At 35.4% G+C, this 12348-nt stretch overlaps 2 pseudogenes; both read right to left on the bottom strand.

Annotated features, from left to right (window-relative positions):
• Positions 1–1458: 1458 nt before the first annotated feature.
• LOC114294944 (uncharacterized) lies at positions 1459–4102 on the bottom strand (annotated as a pseudogene).
• Positions 4103–6399: 2297 nt separating this feature from the next.
• LOC114278909 (putative ripening-related protein 4) lies at positions 6400–12165 on the bottom strand (annotated as a pseudogene).
• Between the last annotated feature and the right edge of the window lie 183 nt (positions 12166–12348).

Raw genomic sequence — 12348 nt, 5'->3', positions numbered from 1 at the left:
AATTTGTATAATCCCACATGAGTAGCAACTAGGCATCAACAGGGGCTTCACACCCATTTGTTACTCTATCCCACATCGCCTGGGATATAGGAGTATTGAGGGCCTTTTGCCCACACACACACACACACTACCACTACCACTACCACGCTAGCATACTGCTTGAGCGGGTCAAACTTTTACATGGCCAAGTTTGTGTCACTTTAGCACAAATGTTAAATTCTATTAAATGCATTTAGTGCCAAAAGCTTGTGTGTATCTTCTTTTCATGAAGTACTGACTTTTTGCACAGTTTAAAAGGAGATTTGCATAAGATTTGTGGATTGGACCCATTCAACTCGCGGATTTGACCTGAATTTGTGCAAAATCCGCCAATCCGTGCGTTGGAGCGCAGTTCAGCCACCTAGTTGGATGAATTAGGTGACCTAGGATTTGTGAAGTGCATCCAATGTGTCCTATAGAAACATAATAATTAAAAAAATTTGACATGCCATGTGGCGTGTCATACATGTGGACGTGTTTGCACGATGTGTCAGTGTTCGATACGTGTTGGACATGGATATGGACATGGCACTTGTTTTGAAGTGTTCACACTTCCTGAACCCCCACGTATTCAGGGTTAAGTGTGAAAACACAGTAGTGAAACTGAAAACACACTGATGTGATGGCTATAGCAAAATGAAGAAATACCATTTATTTGTATCTCCTCATTATCTTTCTTGTACTCTCTCTCTCTCTCTCAAAAAACTATGACAGACCCACCACCACCTTGATGAAAATACGGACTCATCTTCCACCATCTCTCTTCCCCTCTTCATTTTCCACTGTCATTAACCTCTCACATCCATGACTCTCCATCTTCTTCATTGCCACGACTATTTTAACAGTCTCTGTTCTTCACCATAGAACCAACACTTTCTCAGCCACATCTCCACCATTGTTGCAGTTCACCTTGACCTTAAGATTTCAATTTTTTGCTCTCTTCCTCTCCATCACCACCGACAACCACACACCAGCAGAAGACCCATCACCGCCCCCCCCCAAAAGGGTTCCCCACAGCAATTGACCTCTCTTCTCTCTTTCCTCTTTCTTTCATTCCAAAACCACAGCCACACAGTTCAGCCACCATCACCTTCACCCTTTTTCCTCACCTTCAGTCACCACTCCCTCAGCCATAAACCCACTTCTTCATCATTTATTTGCGGACCCACCAAATCCATTTATCTTTCTATTTCTTTCTCACACCTCTAATTCTTCTAGCATGATAATAAGAGCTCATTGTTCATACTATGTTAGAGAAACAAGAAATATTCTAATAAATGTAGCATCAAATAAAGTTCACCTAGATTTGGAATTCATTCAAGTATGAATCGAGGGCAAAAAAAGGTAGGATCAAAAGGTTGAGTACAAAATATTCTGGCAGATATATCATATAGAAAGTACATAGCTTTTGGATTTCATCCATTCATGAAGTGAGAAATGTAACAACAGGATCAAGGGACACACAAACTTTTAATTGAACAGAAGTAGCTAAAAAATCTTAAGCATCAGACCAAGTAATATCCAACTCGCACCAATTATCATGAGGCACACCTAGGGCTTCCCACACGGCTTTTGTGGCATCGACGATATTGTTAGGGCACGGGGGTTGATAGTCATGGTCACCATCACATCCCATGGTGGAGTCACGCTCATCAACCACCATAGCCTTAACATTCCGCCCATTAGCACTTATGGTGATGTAGTTGTGGCATCTGCTCCCTCTATTGTACCACCCAGTTGATAGTGCCACAAACCGGTTTGTCATCAGGGTGGTACTTCTTGTCACATTCTGATGGGTCACCACCATCTCCACCCTTTTGGAAGCTGTTGAGAGTAAGAACGACCTTAGTATGACTAGAAACTGGTGGCGAACAACTGAATATTGGTTAGAGTTTTCCTTTCACACAGCAAACAGAGTCATCCTCTGTATTGCATTGTCCAGAAGGTGGTTTTCTCCCCCTAACGCTGCCACTAGGTTTGCAAACTTGAGCCTCAATTTCTAGACAATGTGCTATAAGGAAAACAAACAATATAAGAAGAGATGCTTCCAATTTGAAGGTGTTCGTACTCTCTTTTTTCCCCCTCTCTCTAGACAATGTGTTGTAGTGCTTGATATGAAGTAGATTGCAAGTTTCAGCTATGTATAAGATCTGATGGTGGAAGAAGACAATGGAGATTTCCAAAACTTGAAGTTACCTTACTTTTTCTACAGGCCAAGATAGCAGCTATCGCCTGTTTAGTCAGACAATAATTAAAAACTCCCTAGATTATCAAGTGCATTATGGTGTTTATAGGGAAAACAAATTTGATCACCCATTTGATACGTGGGTGAACATTACATTCCTTTTCGGTCACCGAGGTCCGCTGCTTTGAGTAGGGTTGGATCCTAGTGTAGAACCAATGAAAAATGAAGGTAATGCAAGTGGGTGAACAAAATTAGACTTGTTATATATAGTTTTGTTCATAAGTGGGTTGAGAAATGTGATTGTCAGAGATGAAATGATGATAGTAAGATGAGAATGTTCTAAACTTCTTTTTTAATGGTCATCCTATCACAACATTATTGCCATTACCATTAAGTCACTTGGTAGTTAAATAAGGTTTTTGCTTAAAGGTTAGCTAGTATTCTACAAATGACAAGCTTAACAAACTAGACATACACAGCCAAAGCTGCAGTCTCAGTGTGGGACTCATTGGTCATTACAGTTGGCAAATTTTAGATTCAGTCCTTCAAATTTAATTTGCGGCGTCCACTTTTATTGTTATTTATTTTTTATTTTATTTTTTTACATACAACTTTTGGTTTTAAACCAAAAGACATTTAAATATATTTTTTTAATGCATCAATTACTGAAGAATATGCCTTCTGTGAAAAAAAGTTATCTAGATATCCCTACAATTCATGTTGAAATCATAGCATCTACACTTCCACTCTTTCTCCTTAAACATATTACATTTTTATGTTGTTGAGTTTCTTTGGACAATCAAGGCATGATTGGTACCCTAGCTGTGGGCAATGCCACATTGAAGCTTGTGGGGTCATTTGACCCCATTAAATGGAACACATATGCCTTCGAATTTGTTTTAGGCTTAGTAATGGATTAGTTATTGGAAATGATATTTTTTTTTTTTTTTTTTTTTTTTTGTGTTTTACGAGTCTCAATGGATATTCATCTCAACGAGATAATATGACCTCATTGTTTAGACTATGTTAGAGGAACAAGAAATATTTTGGTGGATATAACTTAGTTTTTGAATTCACACAACCATGAATTGAGAACAAAAGATATTCTAGCAAATATATTATATTAAAAGTACATAGTTTTTTTGATTTCATACCATCATAAATTTAGAAATCTAACAACAGGATGAAGGGACACACAAACTTTAAACTAAACATTTGTAGTTGAAAAAACTTAAGCATCAGACCAAGTAATATCCAGCTCGCCCCAATTATCATGAGGCACGCCTAAGGCTTCCCACACTGCTTTTGAGGCATCGACAATGTTATTAGGACATGGGGGCTGATAGTCATGGTCTCCATCACATCCCGTGGTGGAGTCACACTCATCAACCACCATAGCTTTCACGCTCCGCCCATTAGCACTTATGGTGATGTAATCGTGGCACCTGCTTCCTCTGTTGTACCATCCAGTTGATAGTGCGACAACTGGTGTGTCATCAGGGTGGTACTTGTTGTCACATTCAGATGGGCCACCACCATCTCCACCCTCTTGGAAGCTGTTGAGAGTAAGGACCGCCTTAGTTTGACTAGAAACTATTGGCGAACATCTGTATATTGGGTAGAGTTTGCCTTGTGCACAACAGTCGGAGTCATTCTCTGTGTTGCATTGTCCAGGAGGAGGTTTTCTCCCCCTAATGTTGCCACTAGGTTTGCAAACCTGAGCCTCAGTTTCTAGACATTGTGCTACTAGAAGAGTGAGCAATATAAGAAGAGATGCTCCCAATTTCAAGGTCTTCATTTTCTCTCTCTTTGTGTAGACAATGTGTTTTAGTGCTTGATATGAATCATCAGATTGCAAGTTTCAGCTATATATAAGATCTCCTGTTGGGAAAAAACAATGAAGAGTTCAAAATTTTGAAGTTACCTACTGTCTATACAGGCCAAGATAGCAGCTCTAGCCTGTTTAGTTAACTAAATCACTAAAAGCTCGATTATTAGTTATCGGTTGCACTGTAGAGTTTGATATGTAATACTGATATATAGGTCCATATGTTGATGGATCGGGAATAGTGTTTTTCAAATATAAAATTTTGACAGTAATATGTTAAATCTTTTAAATGTTTTGTTTAATGGTCATCCTATCACATCGCTATTGCCATTGCCATTACATCACTTGCATGGTTGAATAAGGTTAGTTTTTGTTTTTGCTTTTGTTTCTGTTTTTTGGTTTTTTCCCCCTGCTCTGCTGTAACGTCTCTTATTTTACAAGGATGAGATTAAACAAAGTAGACCATAGACATACACAACCAAAGCTGCAGTCTCAATTGGTTGCAAGTTATTTTTTTTGAAGCAAAATAAATGAAGGGTGTGTGGGTTTTAGTTATTTCTGTTATTTATGTATGAAAGGATCCTTGTTGGTTATTTAGGTTTCGTTTTGCTGTGACTTGAAAGCTACCTTAGCTAGACAACCCATTTGTTACGATAACCGTGGCTCATTTGGTAAACCAATTTTCCATAAAAAAAACTCAATTTAGCAACTCTAAAAAGATTTAAAAAAGTTAATTTATTTTAAAAAAATATGGAATCAAATAAGCTAATTTTGTAATTAATTCTGAACAAGTCTTATGATTCCATGTTCATGACTATTTGCTTAAACCATGCCAAAATATAATGAAAGGGAATCCTTTTTCTCAGGTTTAGTCCAGTTGACTGGGAGAGGGCCAAAGAGTCCTACAACATTGGGGCTCAATGTGGGACCCACCGGTCATTATTGTTGGAAATTTTAAGATTCAATCTTTCAAATTTTTTCTTTTGGTAGGGCCATTTTTGTTTTGTTATTTATTTGATTTTATTTCAAATTTTGGTTTAAATCGAAATGAAATGTTGTTTATTTATTTATTATTATTTTTTATATATTTTAAGGCATCATTTACTAAATAATATCTTTTGTGAAAAATTATCTAGTCTTAAGATTCCGATTCATCCATGATGTTGCCATGTTGAAAGCTTGCGGCCGTATTTGACACTATCAAATTGGAAGTATATAAAATTTAGATTTTTGGGTCAATTTAACCTTTTTTACTTTGAACTTGAAGGGCATTCTATCCACACAAAAAAAATGTTATTATTATTTTTACTTATTGGGCATAATTGATTACTTATTCACTTGTTTCTAAATAAAATTAATGCATTACTTGATTATACTAAGATGAAGTAGAGTTGAAATTGTTTGAATGTGAGTAATAGTTTTGCAAATTATGGTTTTGATTTCTAAAATTGTGGGAAATTATGTTGAATTGAAATTAAATATATATATATATATTTATGAATTATTTCAAGAAGGTTGGTTTCATGCAATTGTCCTGGTGTTAAAAAAAAGAAAGAATAATCCTATCAAAGAAAATTCTTGGAGCTACCATTGCCCCGTCTATCACCAATTGTGTAACGTGAATTTGACATCTGTGAATTTTTGATTTGTATTTTGGAGTAGCATTCTACTGTTAGAATTAAAGGCAGATGAATATGACTTTAAGTTAGGGCATTGACTTGGTGCTTCTCACTGGCTCAGAAACTATATCCTTTTCTTTCTTATTTAATTTGAATTATTATTTTTGTTTATTAGTTTTCTTGCTCTGCGCTTTTATTTGTTTATTGATTTAGTCATAATTAGTTAAATTTTTATTTGTTAGTCCTACACATTACATCTTGAATGTTTTGATGGTTTGTCTTAAATGGCACCAACAATTACTACATTCAACTGCCATGGCTGCAACTGTTGGCCAGTGTGCTTATGGTTTGGTTGTGTTGTATTTTTGCTGTCTGTTAAACCACATTGTTGACAGCGCCAAAATTGTTTTGTCAGTAGAGTGGCACTAGTGGTTGCATCTGGATGGCTCACCACCCATCTCCACCCTTCTCATAACTAGTAGAAGTGAGAAAGCGGTGTGTGGAGCTTAGTATAGCTTACTACAAGCCATTAGTTTATCTAGTTTTGGAATTTAAGCAACAATGAATTGAGAGAAGGAAACAAGTAGTATCAACATGTTGAATACAAGATATTGTAGCAAATATATCATATCATAGTTTTTTGATTTAATACAATCATGAATTGAGAAATTTAACAACGGGATCAAGGGTCCCACAAACTTTAATTGAACACAAGTAGCTGAAAAAACTTAAGCATCGGATCAAGTAATATCCAACTCGCCCCAGTTATCATGAGGGACACCCAAGGCCCCCCACACAGCTTTTGAGGCATCCACGATATTGTTTGCACATGGGGGTTGATAGTCATGGTCGCCATTGCAGCCCATGGTGGAGTCACACTCATCAACCACCATAGCCTTCACGCTTCGTCCATTAGCACTTATGGTGATATAGTTGTGGCATCTGCTCCCTCTGTTGTACCATCCGGTTGATAGTGCCACAACTGGTGTGTCATCAGGGTGGTTCTTGTTGTCACATTCTGATGGGCCACCACCATCTCCACCATCTTGGAAGCTATTGAGAGTAAGAACCGCCTTAGTTTGACCAGAAACTGACGGCGAACACCTATATATTGGGTAGAGTTTGCCTTGCACACAGCAGTCGGAGCCATTCTCTTTGTTGCATTGTCCAGGGGGAGGTTTTCTCCCCCTAATGTTGCCACTAGTTTTGCAGACCTGAGCCTTAGCTTCTGGACATTGTGCTACTAGAAGAGAGAACAAAATAAGAAGAGATGCTCCCAATTTCAATGTCTTCATTCTCTCTCTCTCTCTCTCTAGACAATGTGTTCTAGTGCTTGATATGAATCATCAGATTGCAAGTTTCTGCTATATATAAGATCTCATGTTGGAAAAAACAATGAAGAGTTCAAAAATTTGAAGTTACCTTACTGTCTATACAGGCCAAGTTAGCAGTTCTAGCCTGTTTGGTTAACTAAATAACCAGATACCCTATTATTAGTTCATGAGTTGCACTCTAGAGTTTGATGTGTAAGACTAGTTCCATATGTTTAAGGGATTGAGAATTGTGACAGAGATATAAAATGCTGAGAATAATATGTTAAATCTTCGAAACTTATTGTTTAATGGTCACTCTGTTACATCACTGCCATTAAATCACTTGCATGGTTAAATAAGTTTTTTATTTATTTTATTTTATTTTTTCATTAGTAGTTTACAGCTAAAGCTGCAGTCTCAATTGGCTGCAAATTATATTTGTGGAGCAAATTAAATGAATTGTGCATTGGGTTTTAGTTTTTTTTTTTTTTTTTTTTTTTTTATTGTTAAAATTTTTAATTTTTAATTTTTTATTGTTGGTCATACAACGGAGATCAACAGAGACAGTAGTGAAGTGATGCGATACAGTGATAGTAGATGATAGTGATAGGGGAAGGGGTAGACCTAGATTGACGTGGATTAGTGTAGCAAATAGATATGTGAATCTCCTTAATTTGACTAACGAAATGGCATTGTATAGAGTCGAGTGGAAAATAAAGATTCATGCAGTTGGTCCCATTTGATGAGACTTAAGGCTTGGCTTGGTTTGGTTTATTGTTAGAAATTTTAGGATTCAATGTTTCATAATTTATTTTGTAGGGTCGAAAGTTTTTGTTATTTATTTTATTTTATTTCAAATTTTGGTTTAAATCCAAAAAATATGTTTTTTGGACTTCAGGCTTCAATTACTAAAGATGTCTTTTGTGAAATATAATCAAGAGTCCCATGATTCAGATTCATCCGTGGGCCATGCCTTAAGTTCAAAAAACTTACTAGATATATGTAGCAAGTTTTTAAAGTTTTTAGAGAGATTACTCTGGTGATTCAATGGTATATAAAATTTAGATTTTGTGGTCGATTTGGTCTGTTTGCTTAGCACTTTGAGGTCATTCTAAGGAGTCTCTAAATGCATCCCATAAAATTGTTGACACACCATTTTTCATATATTTTTAGTGTGCTGCTAATTACTTCCTGCTTTTTGCTTTTTCTCCTGAACCGCCACGCCTTCCTATTTTTTGTGGTGGCACTGGTGGTTGATTTTTGATGGTCGCCACCCATCTCCACCGTTCTCGTAACTGGTAAGAGTGAGAGTTACCGCCTTTGATGTTAGTTAGAATCATTCTCATCATTGCATTTTCCAGGAGGGGGTTTCCACTTGGCTTACAAACCTGATCTTCGATCTCTAGAAAAATATGTAAATAGTAGGATAAAGAATAGTCTCTCTTAGTGCCCTTGGCTCTTACCAACTTTTGGATCTCGGAAGGGTTAGATGTATGCGGTTTTAGCATTGCGAGTGAAGAGGCTATTACGTGATTTGAGAGAGCAAATGCGTCTCTGCATGGGGCTAGTAGTTGGAAATGAAATTTGTGTTAAGTCATAGTCGATATTCATCTCAGCAAGATTATGACCTTGTTTGGTAGGGTCTAATTTCAGCTAATTTCAGCTTTTAACTTAATTTAAGTTATTTTGAAGTGTTTGGTTCAGTTTAACAATACAACTTATAGTTTTTTGTAAGTCAAAAATCAACTTATTCTTTGAGTGGGGGAGGAGAGTCTTAATTTATAAGTCAAAAATTAGATTATGTTCACAATTATAAGTTACAAAGTGTTAGGGTATAAGTTATAATCACTTTCTTACAGCTTTACCAAACGGGGCCAATGAGAGCTCATTTTTCATACTAACCACGAATCTCAACAAGAAATATTCTGTAGATATAGCATGGTAGAAATTATTTAGCTTACCTAGTTTTGGAATTCATACAACCATGAATTGAGCACAAAAGAAAGCAGTTGTAAACACAAATTTCGTCTCTTGCAACAAAGAGCAACAAATACATGTTCAAAATTTGATTTTATTAATCTGTACTATTATTAATAAAAATGAACAAATCATTTGGTGTCCAATTGTTAGTGGATTCTCTTTTATGTCATGTGTCTTTATTTTCTTATTTGAAATAAAAACAAAAATCAAATAGTCAACAAGAGTAAGACTCAAACCTTAGACCTTGAGTTTAATAAATAAGACTTTTACTACTTGCATAACATGTCATATATAGTAAAAGCTTATTTTTATGGGGTACTTATGTGCAGGTCTTAATAAGTAGACTTATTGTCTAATAGGTCTTATGAGAAAAATTTGTCATAAAAAGTCACTAATTGTAAATTTTAGTGACAATTTATAAAAATCATAACAAAAAAAGTCACTAATTGGTAATTTTTAGCAACATATATAAAAACTTGTCATAAAAAAAATTACTTTTAGCGACAATTTTATCAAGATTTATTTTTAATAGGACGTGATGAGAATTAAGTCTAACTATTAGGATCTATTGATAGTTTTTCTTATTTTTTTATTTATTTTTACATATTTTAAATGAACACGCATCATGTGTGGCACTTGTTAGTTTAAATAAAAATGGAAATGGGTACAATCCTTAATGGTTTTACACCATATTACCATTGGTGAACCTCTAATTTGTTCTCTTTTTCGGGTTCGGAGCCATTGGATTTCATGAGTTTGATCTCTGAATCAAACACTAGTAGTTTTTTGCAAATTTTCAAATGCAAAAAGATTGAAGAAATCTGATCGAGATCTAAGTAGCGTAATCTTGAATGGCAGACCGATGAGTCTTGAACTTGTTGAATTACTGGGAAGTGAAAGAGAAATCCCTACAAATTTTGTGTAGAAGATTAATCTTTAAAAGTGTAAATTTGTTGAAGAACAATGGAGACTTGTTGAGCGTGTTCTTCTTCAATGGAGGCGGCAAGTTTTGTAGAGACTTGATATGAGTTTTGTATAGACTTGGTATGAGGAGTGTGAGAGAACTTTTTGGCAGAGTTTTGGTTTTTTCTTGTAGAGACTTTTTTTTTTTCACAAATGGGCTTGTATTTATAGGTCGGTGGGGCTACATAATTTTAGAATTCCCCACGTTAAATACTTGTTTGGCTGAAATTACGAGAATGTCTCCTAGAATTTTAGAAACAAATTTGAATTTGAGTGCGTCCATGTTGAAGATGCTGACATTTGTCATTGAGGGACTCACATCCATGGGTTGATTCAGTTTGTTAACCCATACTGTTAGAATGGTCGACCCATGCTGTTAGAATCTATGAAGTATGGACACGCTAAACTAGAAGTCGTGGCGGTGTCGGATACGAAGACACGCTAGGGACACATACGGGACATGCCAGATGGCTTGTCCCTTTAATTTAATTTATTTTTTTACAAGGGACACGACGAAGACACGGCAGGAACACGTGTGTCCAAATCTGGACATATCATGGGATCATCTTTTGAGGGCTTTGATCATCTTCGATTGTCTTCGTCTATGCTCTCTCTCTCTTTGATCTCTAAGGGCTTCGATCATCTTCTTAGGGTTTCGATCATCTTCGATTGTCTTCATCTCTGTGCTCTCTCTCTCTCTCTCTCTCTCTCTTTCTCTTTGCATAAAATTTACTTTATATAAGATAATTGATCATATATAATATAATTGATCATATTTAATATGTATAATAAAATTTATAAATTATAATTTTTATCATGAATAATAAAATATCTAATTGTTATTTCTTAAAATATCATATATAATAATAATTTTTTGTAAATTATTATTTCTTAACTTTTTAACATATAATATATAAAATAAATCATCTAATTATTTAAAAGAAATCTAATTAAATCGTATATAATAAAAAAAATTATAAAATAAAATATCTATTTTTTTTTTATATTTATTTTAACATATTTTATTATTCCTTATTTGTTATATATATTTTTATTTATGATATATATCAATTAAAAATAAAAAAAACAAATTAACAATAACACATTATTTAAAAAATATAATAAATAGACAAAATAATAAATGTGTATTAAAATAAAAATATTTATAAAAAAATTAAAAAATTTTCCGTGTCCATTGCTGTGTCCATGTCTCTATTTTTTAGAAATTGCCGTCTGTGTCTGTGTCCGTGCTTCGTAAGTTAGAATTTTGATAGATCAATCAAGAATTTCGATCAATCATGATAATTTAATTTTTATTTGATAGATCAAACGATAATTAAACCATTTCTATCAAAGCAAGTGGAGGCTATTGTCATAATTTGACTAATTTGACAGAGATTGAATTTTTATGTTGGAGTAGTTGGTAATGGAATTTCTGGGTTCAGAGAAACAAGAAATACTCTAGTAGATATAGCATGGTATAAACCATTTAAGTTTATCTAGTTTTGGAATTGATAAAACCATGAATTGAGAAACAAAGGAGGTAGGAGCAACAAGTTGAATAACATTTAAGAAGTACATAGTTTTAGGGCTTCATACAATTATGAATTTAGAAATTTAACAACAGGATCAAGGATACACGAACTTCTAATTGAACATTATATGAAAAACTTAAGCATCGGACCAAGTAATATCCAACTCGCCCCAGTTCTCATGAGGCACGTCCAAGGCTTCCCACACGGCTTTTGAGGCATCAACAATATTGTTACCACACGGGGGCTGATAGTCATGGCCTCCATCGCAACCCATGGCGGAGTCACACTCGTCAACCACCATAGCCTTTACGCTTCGCCCATTAGCACTTATGGTGATGTAGTTGTGGCATCTGCTTCCTCTGTTGTACCATCCGGTTGACAGTGCCACAACTGGTGTGTCATCGCGGTGGTACTTGTTGTCACATTCTGATGGGCTACCACCATCTCCACCCTTTTGGAAGCTGTTGAGAGTAAGAACAGCCTTAGTTTGACCAGAAACTGCTGGCGAACATCTGAATATTGGGTAGAGTTTGCCTTGCACACAGCAAACAGAGTCATCCTCTGTGTTGCATTGTCCAGAAGGTGGCTTTCTCCCCCTAACGCTGCCACTAGGTTTGCAAACTTGACCCTCAGTTTCTAGACATTGTGCTACTACAAGAGTGAGCAATATAAGAAGAGATGCTCCTAGTTTCAAGGTCTTCATTCTCTCCCTCTCTCTAGACAATGTGTTTTACTGCTTGATATGAATTATAAGATTGCAAGTTTCAGCTATATTTAAGATCTTGTATTAAAAAAAAACAATTAAGAGTTCAAAATTTTGAAGTTACCTTACTGTCTATACAGGCCAAGATAGCAGTTCTAGCCTCTTTAGTTTACTAGTTAACTA

Source organism: Camellia sinensis, chromosome 5 (assembly GCF_055761805.1).
Source record: "Camellia sinensis isolate YWXY chromosome 5, ASM5576180v1, whole genome shotgun sequence".
In the NCBI taxonomy this organism is placed as follows: Eukaryota; Viridiplantae; Streptophyta; class Magnoliopsida; order Ericales; family Theaceae; genus Camellia; species Camellia sinensis.
Note: the sequence above shows the minus strand (reverse complement) of the source record. Positions and strands in the feature narration are given on the sequence as shown.